The sequence below is a fragment of the Paramisgurnus dabryanus genome, chromosome 2 (assembly GCF_030506205.2).
Source record: "Paramisgurnus dabryanus chromosome 2, PD_genome_1.1, whole genome shotgun sequence".
Taxonomy (NCBI): Eukaryota; Metazoa; Chordata; class Actinopteri; order Cypriniformes; family Cobitidae; genus Paramisgurnus; species Paramisgurnus dabryanus.
In genome coordinates, this window is record NC_133338.1 from 56,991,042 (window position 1) to 57,004,394 (window position 13,353).

Here is a 13,353-nt window from a genome sequence, read left to right on the forward strand (position 1 = left end):
GTATTTCCGGTTTCCTGCTATAGACTCCTGTGTCATCCGCGAGTGGATTACGTCGTGGGATTTGCTTCGGTACTCCAGCTCTTCAGGTTCGCTTCGCCTTTAAGCAGTACACCTGAATTCCGGTTTCCCGGCTGAGACTCTTTCCATCTGCGAGAGGATTACGTCGTTGGATTGTTTCCTTTTATGTGTGCGTGGACTAGTTGAGATGCCGTGAACTGTGGAGTGATTTTTCTACCTCTCTTCTCCTATTCTAAATAAAAGATTGATTTGCAAGAGACTCCGACTTTGTGTTTCCTGACACATTTCCCATAAGCCCACATCCTTAGACACTGATTCATGCTCCACCTGATCGTCATTTCACACACCATATAAGTCCCAGCATTCTCATCATTCTTTGCGAAGTCTTGATTTGTCTCTACAGTCACTACTGAGCGTTTGTATATCTCTTTGTCTACCTGTGTTTGACCTGGATTTGTATTTACCTTTGCCTGTTATCTGCCTGCCACGATCTACTGCCTGTCTTATCACTCTGAGTTTGCCTAGCCCGTATTGGATTGTTTATTGGTGTTTGAACATTGCCTGTCTGACTACGATTGTGTTAATAAACTCTGCACATGGATCCTCATTCTATGAGTGCTTCATTACAATGCTGCATATATGCAAAATTGAGGTGCATATGCAGGCCATATAGGTCTCCTGTATTGCTTCTTTATATCCACATATAAGCCCTATACATACAAGTTATGTCTCCTATATAGCAGGATCTTGTCATTTTGTAGCTCATATCTCACTTTTAGTTGATAAAACACTTCCGCATAGGATATACTTGTGTATCCTCGCTCATGACTCCTCAGAAATCCCCCTAACTCCTCGTTCCTCACCTCCTCATGGTGCAATTAAAGAATTGAGATGTCCTACATGATGGCGGAGCTCGATCAGTTATCGGGTGAGGAGATGAGGAAGCATATTGAAAAGCACAGCAATGATAACCGGATATGACACCATTGACAGGGGATGAAGGAGGGACATTTTAAAGTGTTAAATATGCTAATTTCTCTGGATTCAAACATTGCTGAAAACATGTACATACGCATGTGAACAATATATAAAACACTCTGATATTTTGATATTTTCATGCAAACATGTTCATATTGTGCTATTAAACTAATATTATGGAGAACCGTACATGGGATTGTTGTTTCCATTGTTTTCCAATGAGTCTCCGATCCGAATCTCTGCTCCATTGGTTTCCTCAAAATAACCATCTGATCTAGCAGTGATGATTATTGTACTAGTATAATAATCCAAGAGATCCAACCTCCACCATGGTGTAGCTTCAAGTCCGGTACAGGAGCAATAGGCATCAACTGATCCATATCTTATACCATCTATGGCATTTTCAGCTACCCTAGTGTAATATGTTGATGGCTGTATAACCGTTCCTTTACGTGCTATATTCTCTAAAAAAAAAAAATTAGTGGATCAGTCTGTATATACATGTGAGGTCATACATTTACATACACCTTAACCTGCTAAATGTTTCTATCATTAAAAAAATTATTGCATGATTTTTTTAATAAGTATCAAGAACAAACTCTAATACTATAATACACACTATAATAGTGTAACTAAATTTACACCAAATAATCCAGTTCTCAAGTTTACATGTAGTACGCTTGATTCTGTGCAATATTAACCAGAGAATCAATGTTTGTTTTTATGGTTTGTATCTGCTTTGAGACATTCAACTGCCCACTGGTCTTCAGAAAAACCCTCAACACAACCCATATTAATGATATATAATGACAGCATGTTAAAAATGTCACAATCGCGAGTAGTACAGTTTTGAAAATGAATGTTAAGTGTTGTTTTAATGACATGTTTGTGCATGGTCATTGACTTCCATTCTGAAGCAGTCAAGAGACGCTTCTAAACGAGTCAAAAACTCAAGACACGACCCATTGTCAAAATTTCAGTGTCCATCACTGAAGTTCATCCAAAACAAACCAGAAATGAGACTCAAAGTGTTAAATACCGGAATTATCCTTTAATCTTCATATTTAAAAGTGTTTTTGTGCTGCTCCTCATTCATGTATGTGATGAGGAAACCTACGTTGTTGTCCCATTTGTAGGTGCATATTACTAATGCGCTCTTTAAATAACAAAAAACATATTGTGCCATTGACTTTAGACTTTAGAGCAGGTTTTTGTTGGTCGGTGGCATAGTCTATTGTAGTTGCCTCAAAATAGCAAAGCCCAACAATGCGCCTAAACACACCTCGTTTTCAGACCAGAACGCCCATGGGCGCAAAAGGGGGAGCAAACGCATTTGCTATTTAAACAACGTGGCGCTTAACGTGAAAATGATAATTGCACAGGGTGGAAACTAGCAAAAGACACTTGCGTCGTGCATTGCGCTGCATTGCGCAGGGTGTAAGATAGAGCCCATAGAGTTATATCACACGAAACCAAGAACGATATCGCTTTTATACAATCATTTGATGGCACAAGTTTGAAAAAAGATAACTAGAAAACAACAACAGAGTAACACACGATAACCCGGATGTTGCAACACATTTTGATAGGTACAGTTTAATATTTCACAAAACTAAATATAATTATGTCTTTTAACACGCACCGGCCCGGCGGCGGGCCCTAGGGGGCATTTTTACGTGTTTTTGTACTTTGTTTAACATCAAATATTCAATCAACAATCATAAACTTTGCATATTTGAAAGTTTAAACACTCCAAATTCATGTTCTGAGCTTATTTTTGCAATCAATACACTGGTGTGGATAAGATTAAATGAAATGCAGACGGAATGCATATAAAAAAATTTGTGGGTACTCACATGTCTTGCCATATGGTTCTGATAATTTCTGACAATTCCCAAAAACTTCAACGTACATTGCAAGGTAAGGGTCCACTCTTCAAAAAGCATCCCACGTTTTAATCCAAAACAATGAAAAATAGTGAGAAATCCAGCAATATCCTCCTTTGTTTACATCCGTGCGTCCGCTAAGTATGATCGATCATGTTTATTTTCTATCAAATATCGAGTTTTATCAGTGAAAATCCATCTCTTCCTGCTTCGTTAGACTGTTCCGATAAATATCCCGCCCTATTTTTCTGTTTTGTCCAATCAGAAAAGGTTTGACAACTCAAAATGCCATGGGATACCCGATTCGCCGAGCCAGATGTCCTTCAGCTCACCATAGGCTTTTGACTGGATTACGCCAAAACAAAGCCAGCCAATGCTTAGTGAGCAAAGTTTGAAGGACAGGGGTAGTAACCAATCATGAAACGACTACAAGGATTCAACTTACGTCAGTAAAGTGTACTTCTGCCCAAATCTACAGAAGCGCATGGAGAGAAATGCCCACGCCCTCTCCGTGCGCGTTTGTTTGTTTGGGTAGCATAGGAGCCGGCTAGGCACTCCGGAGCCGCTGAGAAACCTCTTCAAATGTTAGATATAACATCTACATTGTGGATCGTGGACTGCAGATGACTTTTTTGTGTTGAAAGTGTTTTGGAGAAGTTGATAAAGAGCATGATCGCGGAGCAAAAATACAAGACTGGATATAAACAAACCGCGTCGTCGAGGAGAGATGGACCGGACTATGAGCTCAGCTGCGCTCGCTTGGATAAAGTAAGTGGATTCTTTTGTTGATTATTTATTTTACGTTACATTTCTTGTTTCATGTTAGCTGTTTTGATTATAAAGTAACACTGGAGATGACTAATATACGAGTTTTACATGGTTTCGTTTTTCTATGACATGTTATATAAATGCATCATATTTATAGCTAACGTTATATGAATCCAATGCACAGAATATACAAACTAAAAACTAGAAAATAAGATATGTGGTGGAAAATATGAGTATTACCAGCTGAGAAATATAGGTTATTTGGCAAACATAAGACATTTGTAATTATAAATAAATATATTCATGTAATGTGTGTGTGTGTGTATATGTATTATGTTCATGTATATTACATCATAGTTTCTCATACAAATAGTTGTATGTCTCTAACTTTTGACTCAAACTAAAATCCTCTCTTGCTTTGTGTGTGTCTGTGTTGTGTTGTGATGTGTTGTAACAGGACTTCAGCTGACTGACAGAGGAGGACTGGAATCTGCAGTGCATTCATGAGCGACCACATTCAAAATAGCAAGTATTTTGTTATAATGTGCTAATGTTTTTTTCTGAAATAGTTTTTTCTATGTGCTTTGGTGGGCAGAGAAGTTCTGAATTGATATACATCATGTAATATGTAGTCCTGACTCATTTTCTTTTTATAATAATGTCATTTTGTTATCATTTGTATATTTGGAGTTTCCAAGTGCACTTTTTCTGAAAGGACGCCTGGACTTTTTTTAAATAAAAGCTCACAGAAACAACATTTTTTTGGAGTATCATTCTCAAATTTGAATCACAGCATGGTCAGACATTCAGTTCACCTATATGGTGTCCCCAGGTGTCTCACATGACCATTTCATACCTTTTTTGCTAAGTGAATGTTATTTAAAGAAAAACGGGAGTCATTTAATGTATATTTTACCTTGTTTTACTCTGTTTCTTTACTACTCTGAGTTGTTATGACTATTAGGCAACAATATGTCAAGTGTCTAGTTTCAAACAAGACCAGAATTATGAATATAGACCATAGGGTTTAAGAGCTGCAGATGTTTTAGTTTGGAGTTGTCATTTTTCAGAAAATGCTCAAAAATAGAAGTGCTGGCTAACATGTTAATAACATATATGACATTAGGTGTGTTCGAGATCTTCCGGCGCTGCGCAGACCGATCGGCGAGGTTTGCCGCTTGCAGTCAAGGGAGGAACTGAAGACGGAGCCGTCAAGCCGGACACCTGCTGCTTGCCGTAGTGATGTGTGCGCCGTGTTTTGTTGTTTTTAATCGCAAATGAAGTGAATTAGATGCTAAATTTGATAAAAACAAACCTTTTAATAAAAAGTTGCAACCAGAAGCATTTTATATCGAATATTTTAATTGCTGCTTATACTGTATACCCGAAAATAACGGGAAACAAGCCTATATTATTAAAATACCAATAGAGTTTGGAATTTTCATTTTTATTTTATTACATGACACAATATAACATATTTAAGCATATTAAAGTGTTTTTCCTGTTTTAAAACATGAATTTATAATGTTTATTAGTGGAACTAAAGGTTGAAACGCACGTGATCCTTGTCATCAGTGAGGCAGCCAATCATGTAAAGCTGTTATGTCATCACAACTCTGTGCAGCCGCTCTGGAGAAGCTGCACCGGCTGAGCTAGCCGGCTACTCTCGAAACGCTCTCGCGGTACTTAAAAACCATATGACACATGCCTGCAGCGCCAGCTGAAGTCCGACAAAATTACTAACCGGAATGCACTGCTTCAAGTCAGCCACCGATCGGTCTGCGCAGCGCCGCATGAAGTCGAACACACCTATTATATTTACAAATGATTAAACCAAAGAGTGTGTTCATGCCATTTGAACATCTTGTCTTTTCTTAAACCGGAACTTAACATGTTTTTCCTCACAGAAGGTCTGCATTCATTATAAATGAGCAAATAAAATATTTTAAATCAATATTTAACGTTCCTTACCTTACTAATGCGGTAAATAGCCGTGTAATAACTGTGATAATGTAGGTTGTTATCATAAAATAACACACTGTCTGGCCTTATTTCTGCATATGAAGTATCAGAACTCACCTGTTTCATAGACCTCAACCTCACAGAGAGAGAGAGTACATGTACGTCCAATAACGACCACATTTATATAACGTCCCACCATTACACCACATGAGTAACTGATAGTTTGACCACCTTGAAAACCTGAAGTAACAGCACATCTAGAATGAGAGATAATCAGTTAATCTCTAGAAGTGTTTAAAACGATATCTATAAACTGATGTCATGAATAACTTTACATGGGATTGTTGATTCCATTGTTTTCAGTGGAGTTTCCAATACGAATCTCTGCTCCATTGGTTTCCCAAGCACAACAGTCTGATCTAGCAGTGATGACTACTGTACTTATCCTATAATAATCCAAGAGATCCAACCTCCACCATGGATTCAATACATTTCCAGTAACAGAGCAGTATGCAGCTGTACCTGATCTATATCTTACACCATCTATGGCGTATTGAGCTATCCATGGGTAAAATGTGGCTGACTGTGTAACCGTTCCTCTACGTGCTAAATTATCTAGAAAATAAATCATCAAAGACAGTTGATCAGTCAGTGTGGAGATATAAACACATCTGTGATAAACTACTAATGTTATCTGAATCTCATTAACCCTCATGTTTAGAATAAAGTGAACACTTCCCTCCTTTTTCACATTTAAATGTATCCATCTGATACTTTAAATCTAATCTACAAACTATGTTTTATATCAATTTATTATAAACAAGGTATGAAGTTTCACTTAAGTTTTACACACATAATGAATTAATATAGAAGTCAATGTTTAGCAAAAAAAGTTGATATCAATAAACATTAAGAAAGCTCTAAAATAACCGAACACCAGAAGATAATGATTAGAAATTATGTTTTAATCTAACTAAAGACATTTACAACTTTACATCACTTTACATTTGTGTGAAATATCATAAACATGTTACCTTCTAAACTCTCTGGAATGGAAACAAGAACTGTTGGGAAAAAATAGTTTAATATATTTGATAATATTTGACATCTGAAAAACATTTAAATGAAGTTTATAAAAATTTGTCAAGTCTTTCATTGTTAACTTTTAAAAAGCAGTGATAAAGATTTGAATAAAGATATACAGCATCTATAAAGTTAAGATCTTGTGTTTTAACATCATCATGTGTGTCAGCTGCTGTACTCACCACAAACTAAAATCAGATGAATGAGTTTCTCCATCACTGACTCTATAAAGATCATTAAACAGATGAGAGAGAGAGAGAGAGAGAGAGAGAGAGAGAGAGAGAGAGAGAGAGAGAGAGAGAGATTTGATTTTTCAAAAAAACCTTTAATACAATTCAGTTTTCACAAAATACACAAAACATTAACTTAGTACATCATTCATTAGTTTACATTAAAAGTGAGAAATAAAGCTCATCTTCAATAACATAGCACAATGCTTCTCTCTGACACCATTTATCTTCAAAAATTAAAAGATTTATAAAACTGAAAATCATCATCAACCTTGATCTCACTAATGCACTAAAAACTGCTGCCACATTAAATTCAAAATTCTTTTCAATTTTATCTCTCCTACTCGTATAAATTGCCATTTTAGCCTTACCCAACATAAAATTTAATAACTGACATTCTCTCTGCTGTCTTTGTGTATACTTAAACCACAAATAAAAACTGACATTGAAAAATCCGCCCCCTTTCTCATTATTTTTTTATGAGAAAATTGTGTAGTCAATATTAGGGCTGTTCCGAATACCATTTTTTGAGCTTTGAAGCTCTTGTAGAAATCAAAACAAATATTTGAAGCTTCGGAAGGAGGGGATAAACATATTTTTCTCTTTAATAAAGGCAGGACTCTCTGTGTGTGTGTATGCGTGTGTCTGGCTGTCTACAGTTTTAATATGTGGTGGATGTGTTGCTGCGGACCCAAGGCAGTGTAGTGCCTTTTTTATTCGTGCAATATGGACATGTGACACGTTTAGAATTAAACTTTAAAAATACTACAGAATAGCGCAAGCCGGAAGCGGCGTGCCTGTCACGCGTCCTGCGAGAACAGCATTAGTGAAACAAAACACAAGAGCAATACTTTTAATAAGGTAGCCTAACATTTTTCCCGTATCAGAAATTAACAGCACAGTAATTACTGACATCGTAAAGGGTAGGCTATTTAAATAAAACAACGAAAATAAATGAACGAAGTTCAACAAACTGTAATAAAACGGTAGCATACTTTCAAAATCAAGTTTATTTACTAACTATTTTTTTTTAATCAGTGGAACAATAAAGAAGAAAATTTGCAGAAACCCCAGTGCTCCGTCATGCAAGTCAACCGATCCGCACACTTTAAGAGCTAAAGCATATATATCCAATACAAAAGTAATCCCCCATAACTCTGTGTGACATATTGACGTCTTGTGAATCAAATCAATCAGTTTTTGCAAGAAACTGAACGTTATTTACAACACTATTACCGTGAATGCCAAAGCAGGAAGCGCGCTTTACGTTCGAGGCGATCTCTTCCACTGGTGGCGTTTGGTGGCTGTTGGCTAAGGATGTTGGTGTCTCTGCGCCACCTATTGAGCGGGAGTGTGAAGCGCACTTCCTGCTTGGCAAAAGCTCTGCATTAACGCTGTAAAATATTTATATATATATTCGAATCTCAAAACTGAAAATCGAATGTCAACCCATGGAACGAATATTCGAATATTCTGGTCCAGCCCTAGTCAAAATCATCCACTTTAAAATTTCATATTCAGATTAAGCTCAGTTCTATTGTCATTCAAAACCATGTAGGTGAATCGCCTAAACGACACTACATGTTTAATCAAGTCTGATTTAACTCATATTGCGATCTTTTTCACAGGAGCTACCAGTCTACCAAAGCGTGATAATTATTTAGTCAACACCTCATCTTTAAAGGCGGAGTCCACGATGTTTGAAAGCCAGTGTTGATATTTGAAATCGCCTAAACAAACACGCCCCTACCCCAATAGAATCTGGACATTCCGTTGATAGACCCGCCCCACACATACGCAACCCGGCATTTGATTTGATTTGATTGGCTATAAGTGTGTTTTGGTAGTCGGCCCGTCTCCTTTTCCAAACCGTTTTTCAAACATCGTGGACTCCGCCTTTAATAAAGGATGTAGCAGGAGTAGAGAGAGGAAGCACCGGGATAAACGAACCGCGAATGACCACCGCCTTTGCCACAACTTCGTTCATTTTCTCCACGGTGCTTAAAAACAACACAATTGCATTGTTCATTTTTGATGCTGTTAACACACTGTTATATCCCACTACATCTGCAACAGCCAAAGTACATTCTTCCACACTGCCCACGCAAGCGACTTTAATTCCATGGTGTCGCGTGAGCGCTTCTAACACATAAGCATCCTGGGTCGCCATCCCAGTAAACTCCTGGTTTGGACGCCCAGTCTAAACAGCTACTGAAACTATCGTTCGGTTTGGATGTTAACAAACAATATTTAAACCAAAAAAAGAAAAAAGAAAGTTTTGCCACAGCGGGCTTGAAGGACCATTCACTCACCAAACACACGCTCTACTCACTCAACAGAGGGAGAGAGAGTTGGGTTATAATGATGATAACATTCCCGTGTTGAGTTAGATATAAAGATTTCTCTCCGTCTAATCTTCTTATTCTCTTCTTTACTCTTCAGTCAATCCAATCCATCACTTTGTTTGCTTGAATTTCAGTCTCCTCCCTCCTCACTACATCACTGATAGTTTCATGAGATCATTTCACATCATCTGACCTCCAGAAAAACATCATCTGTTATTTTAAGTCTTATTTACAAATCAAATCAGGTACAAATGCAAAACTGCACATTTAAATAAGGACCTGACCCGTTTAAGTGCCAGGCTTGATTTCTACACCTGATGGAGAAGATCATCAGGTGTCTGTATGGTTGTTTATTCATGTGAAAATTACAAAACAACCTTCAAACATACATAAAAATACAATTCATGGTGTAGAACCAGTACAGTAGTAATATAACTAATAAATATAAGTACATTAAAAGCAGGGTTGAACAGTATTAGATAAATGTTTTGAAAAAGTACAATTTTGTGTTTTGTATTTTAAACAACTGTAATTTGTATTTAAAAACACTGAAAATTAGTATTATTGTATTTTCACAACACATACAGACACGATCCACTTCCCCAACCCATCATTCATGCACGTGAGCTCAGCAACTTTTTTAAAGGGATGGTTCACCCAAAAATGAAAAATCTGTCATTATTTACTCACTCTCATGTTGTTACAAACCTGTATAAATTTCTGTGTTCTGATAAACCAAAGGAAGATATTTCGAGAAATGTTTGTAACCAAACCATCTGTGGACCCCATTTCACTTCCATAGTATTATTTTTTCCTATTGGATATGGATTGTTACGTTAACATACGGACATTTATTCAACCTGCTGTTCTGTGTGCTATTGTTCAGTTGAATAACTTTCCTTTCCAGAAAAATGTCTGTTCTTCGGCTTGGATTTTGTGAAATCATTTTATAAATAAATGCGACATTGTCCTTTGCGACTTATGATAAAATGGTTAATCGGTTGTTTTTATGAACTAGCTTCAGATGTGTTAAAAGCAGCATGTTAGGGCTGGGTGATATGACAATACATATCGTAGCGTTGATATGAAGTGTGAATTAATTTGTTTACATAGATAGGTCTATCGGGGTAAACAATATCCATGCATCTTACTGTGGCCAGGAATTATTGTAATGAAAAGAAGCGTGGAGGCAAATGACTAATACCATGTGATGTGCTTTGTGTTATTATAAGTGCAGTATACAGTGAAAGGAAATTCAAATTCACCTTTGCAGGCAATATTTTGTGTGCACGCTCTGAGATGGACTTTAACGCTGACAACACTTTTGACTTCAAGGCCCTTTTACACGGGACACTGCAAGAGGTGGAATCGGTGCGCAGTAGGCCTGGCAAACTCGATTCCTTTTAAGGATCCGGGTTATTGTGAGTCACTCACTAAAGTGATCCGGGTTGTGTGATTCACTTGAGTCATTTGAGTCAGTATTGCTAAATTGCCAAGGAAACTCAGTACAGACCCACTTGTAACCGGCTGATCCACGCGACTCGAGATTCTCAGAGACGGAAACATTGCAGACTCGCAGACCATGGACATAAGACTCGCTCTACAGATCCCACTAACCGGCTGATTCGCGTGGATCAGCCGGAGTCGGTTAGTGGATCTATAGAGCGACTCAAGTCTCCTCAAAAGCAAATCCATAACAAAAGCCTTTCACTTCTGAAATAACATGCTTATAGGTTTTAGGTTTGGTGTGTATGGTCGACCATTTAAAAAAGAAGCCTAATAACAATAGCATAATAATATAGAGAAAATATAAAAAAGAACTGTCCTGCTTATGTAGCCCCCAGAGTCGGAGAGACAGTTCGCGCAGATCAGCCGGTTACGGATCAGCCGGCGGATCAGCTGGTTACGGATCAGTCGGTTACGGATCAGCCGGTTACGAGTTGAGAGACTCTCGAGTCAGAGCAGATTCGCATGTCTCTCGAGTCCGCATTGTTTCCGGCTCTGAGTGAGAATCTCGGGTCAGTTCGCGGCTCGCACGGATTCACAGGTCTCTCGAGTTTGCAATGTTTCCGGCTCTGAGTGAGAATCTCGGGTCAATTCGCGGCTCGCACGGATCCGCAGGTCTCTTGAGTTTGCAATGTTTCCGGCTCTGAGTGAGAATCTCGGGTCAGTTCTCGCGCAGATCAGCCGGTTACGAGTGGATCTGTAGTGCGAGCGAAGTCTCATCAATAATGTTGAAAGAGGTTTGTGTGTGTGGTGGCGCTGTTTATGGTTTTACATTGAATTGTAGTAGGACTCAACTGATCCGGGTTAATGACACTAGAGACTCGCGACTCATGAGTTAATTTAAAGATCCGGGTTAAAGATCCGAGTGAGTCGCGACTCGAACAGGTCTAGTGCGCAGCTGCCGTTTCTCTTGGAGATGAAGCGTTTTGTTTAAACTTTCACCTGGCCAAGCACTGGATGACCAATTTCACATCTCGTTTCAAAATACAAAATACTGTATTTAAATTTAAATAAATTTTCCCAGTATTTTTATTTTAAATACATTTCCATGTATTCATGTCCATCTCTGAATAAAGGGAGCCCATATCAGAGCAGCACACACTGACACTCTTTGACTTCTCAATACTGAATCAGGTAAAGTTCATCAGCCCTGTTTATTCTGTGGTGCATTGAAGACACTTCTCTCAATAGATTTAAATGAAACGAGTAAACACAACTGATTTTGACTGAGGAAATACAGAAGAGAAAGATTCAGCATGCAAATGAACACAAAAATATAACAATTTAGCGAGTAAATCATAAAGACAGATGGCAGACGACCTTGAATAACCTTATAATACTTTGAATAAAATAGTGAGATTGATACTCTCGGTGTTGTTGCAGTAAGTGCTGTGTGTGCAATTCAAATCTAAGACATGCAAACTGCGTGGAAAAGAAAACAGCTGTCACCACTCAAACATCTTCAAAGAACTGTGGTAATTTTGTCTAAAGCCAATCAACTGAACCCTGCAAAATAAGCTTCATTGGTGAGCAGGCATGTACTGGCCATTGGGACAACCATGAGATTCTCCTTTTCTATCCTTTATAGGTCAGTGGGCATTGTAAAAGTCATTAAATGTAATTATATTACTTGCTGTCTTAGTCAAACTTCATATCTTTGCATCTCTCACTGGACAAAAGAAGCTAATGCATGCTGCAAGACTGACAAGTAAACAAGCGTGTTGATTGCATGGCGTATGTATGTCGCACTGGCCGATCAGGATCAAGTTATTACAAACAGCTGCATCCGACTTCATGCATCGCTGCACAAAGTGATCGATGTACGGCATTAGTGTACTGCAAAAACTATTCAAAAGCTGTCCTCTCTGATATCTTCCACTGATTAGTCTGCAAGGAGTCAAAAACAGCAATTTACTGAAATCAACTGACAAATCTAATAAAATCTCTGAACGTAATAATGAAGAAGTGGAGAAATTTAAAAAGCCAAGCACTCGAGAAAAAGAACTCCATATGTTAAAAAAATTATATTTTTTCCTAGATGTAGGTAATGATGTGCTAAAGCACTTATAAATCCTGTTTAACTGTGTGGGCCCTGTAGAGTACCGCAGGGATCAGTTTTAGGTCCTATCCTGTTCTTGTTATACATGTTACCTCTAGGAGACATCATCAGGAAACTCAACATAAGTTTTCACTGCTATCCTGATGATACCCAGCTGTGACAAAGTGAACACCAGCGGTTTACCTTTGACGTGGGTAAGTCCCAAAAATAAAAAAAAAATCCCCAAAACAATAATGATTGCTCAGACCGCAACTGTATCTTGTACAAAGTGAAGTTTATTAACAGTGAATCAGGAGAAAAACCAAGGTGCAATATTTATATTTACAAGTGCAGAAAACAAAACCCAAAATACCAAAATAAATGAAACAAAACAAGTGACGAAAAATATCCACAAGTAAATATTCACAATATATCAACAGCAACTTCCTTCTCCACAACCACTCACTCCGGTCGACTTGGTTAACACAGGGCCGGTTTTTGCTATGAGCAATGTGCGCGAAAGCCCAGGGCGCAATCTC

General features: G+C 38.0%; 1 long non-coding RNA gene across 1 annotated transcript; it reads right to left on the minus strand.

Annotated features, from left to right (window-relative positions):
* Nucleotides 1–5,735: 5,735 nt before the first annotated feature.
* On the minus strand, nt 5,736–9,344 carry LOC135743654 (uncharacterized). The gene is made up of 5 exons (XR_012335824.1): nt 9,238–9,344; nt 6,878–6,919; nt 6,647–6,676; nt 5,948–6,227; nt 5,736–5,869 (listed from the first exon to the last, which is right to left on the minus strand). It is a non-coding gene; the product is annotated as an uncharacterized lncRNA (long non-coding RNA).
* Nucleotides 9,345–13,353: the final 4,009 nt, after the last annotated feature.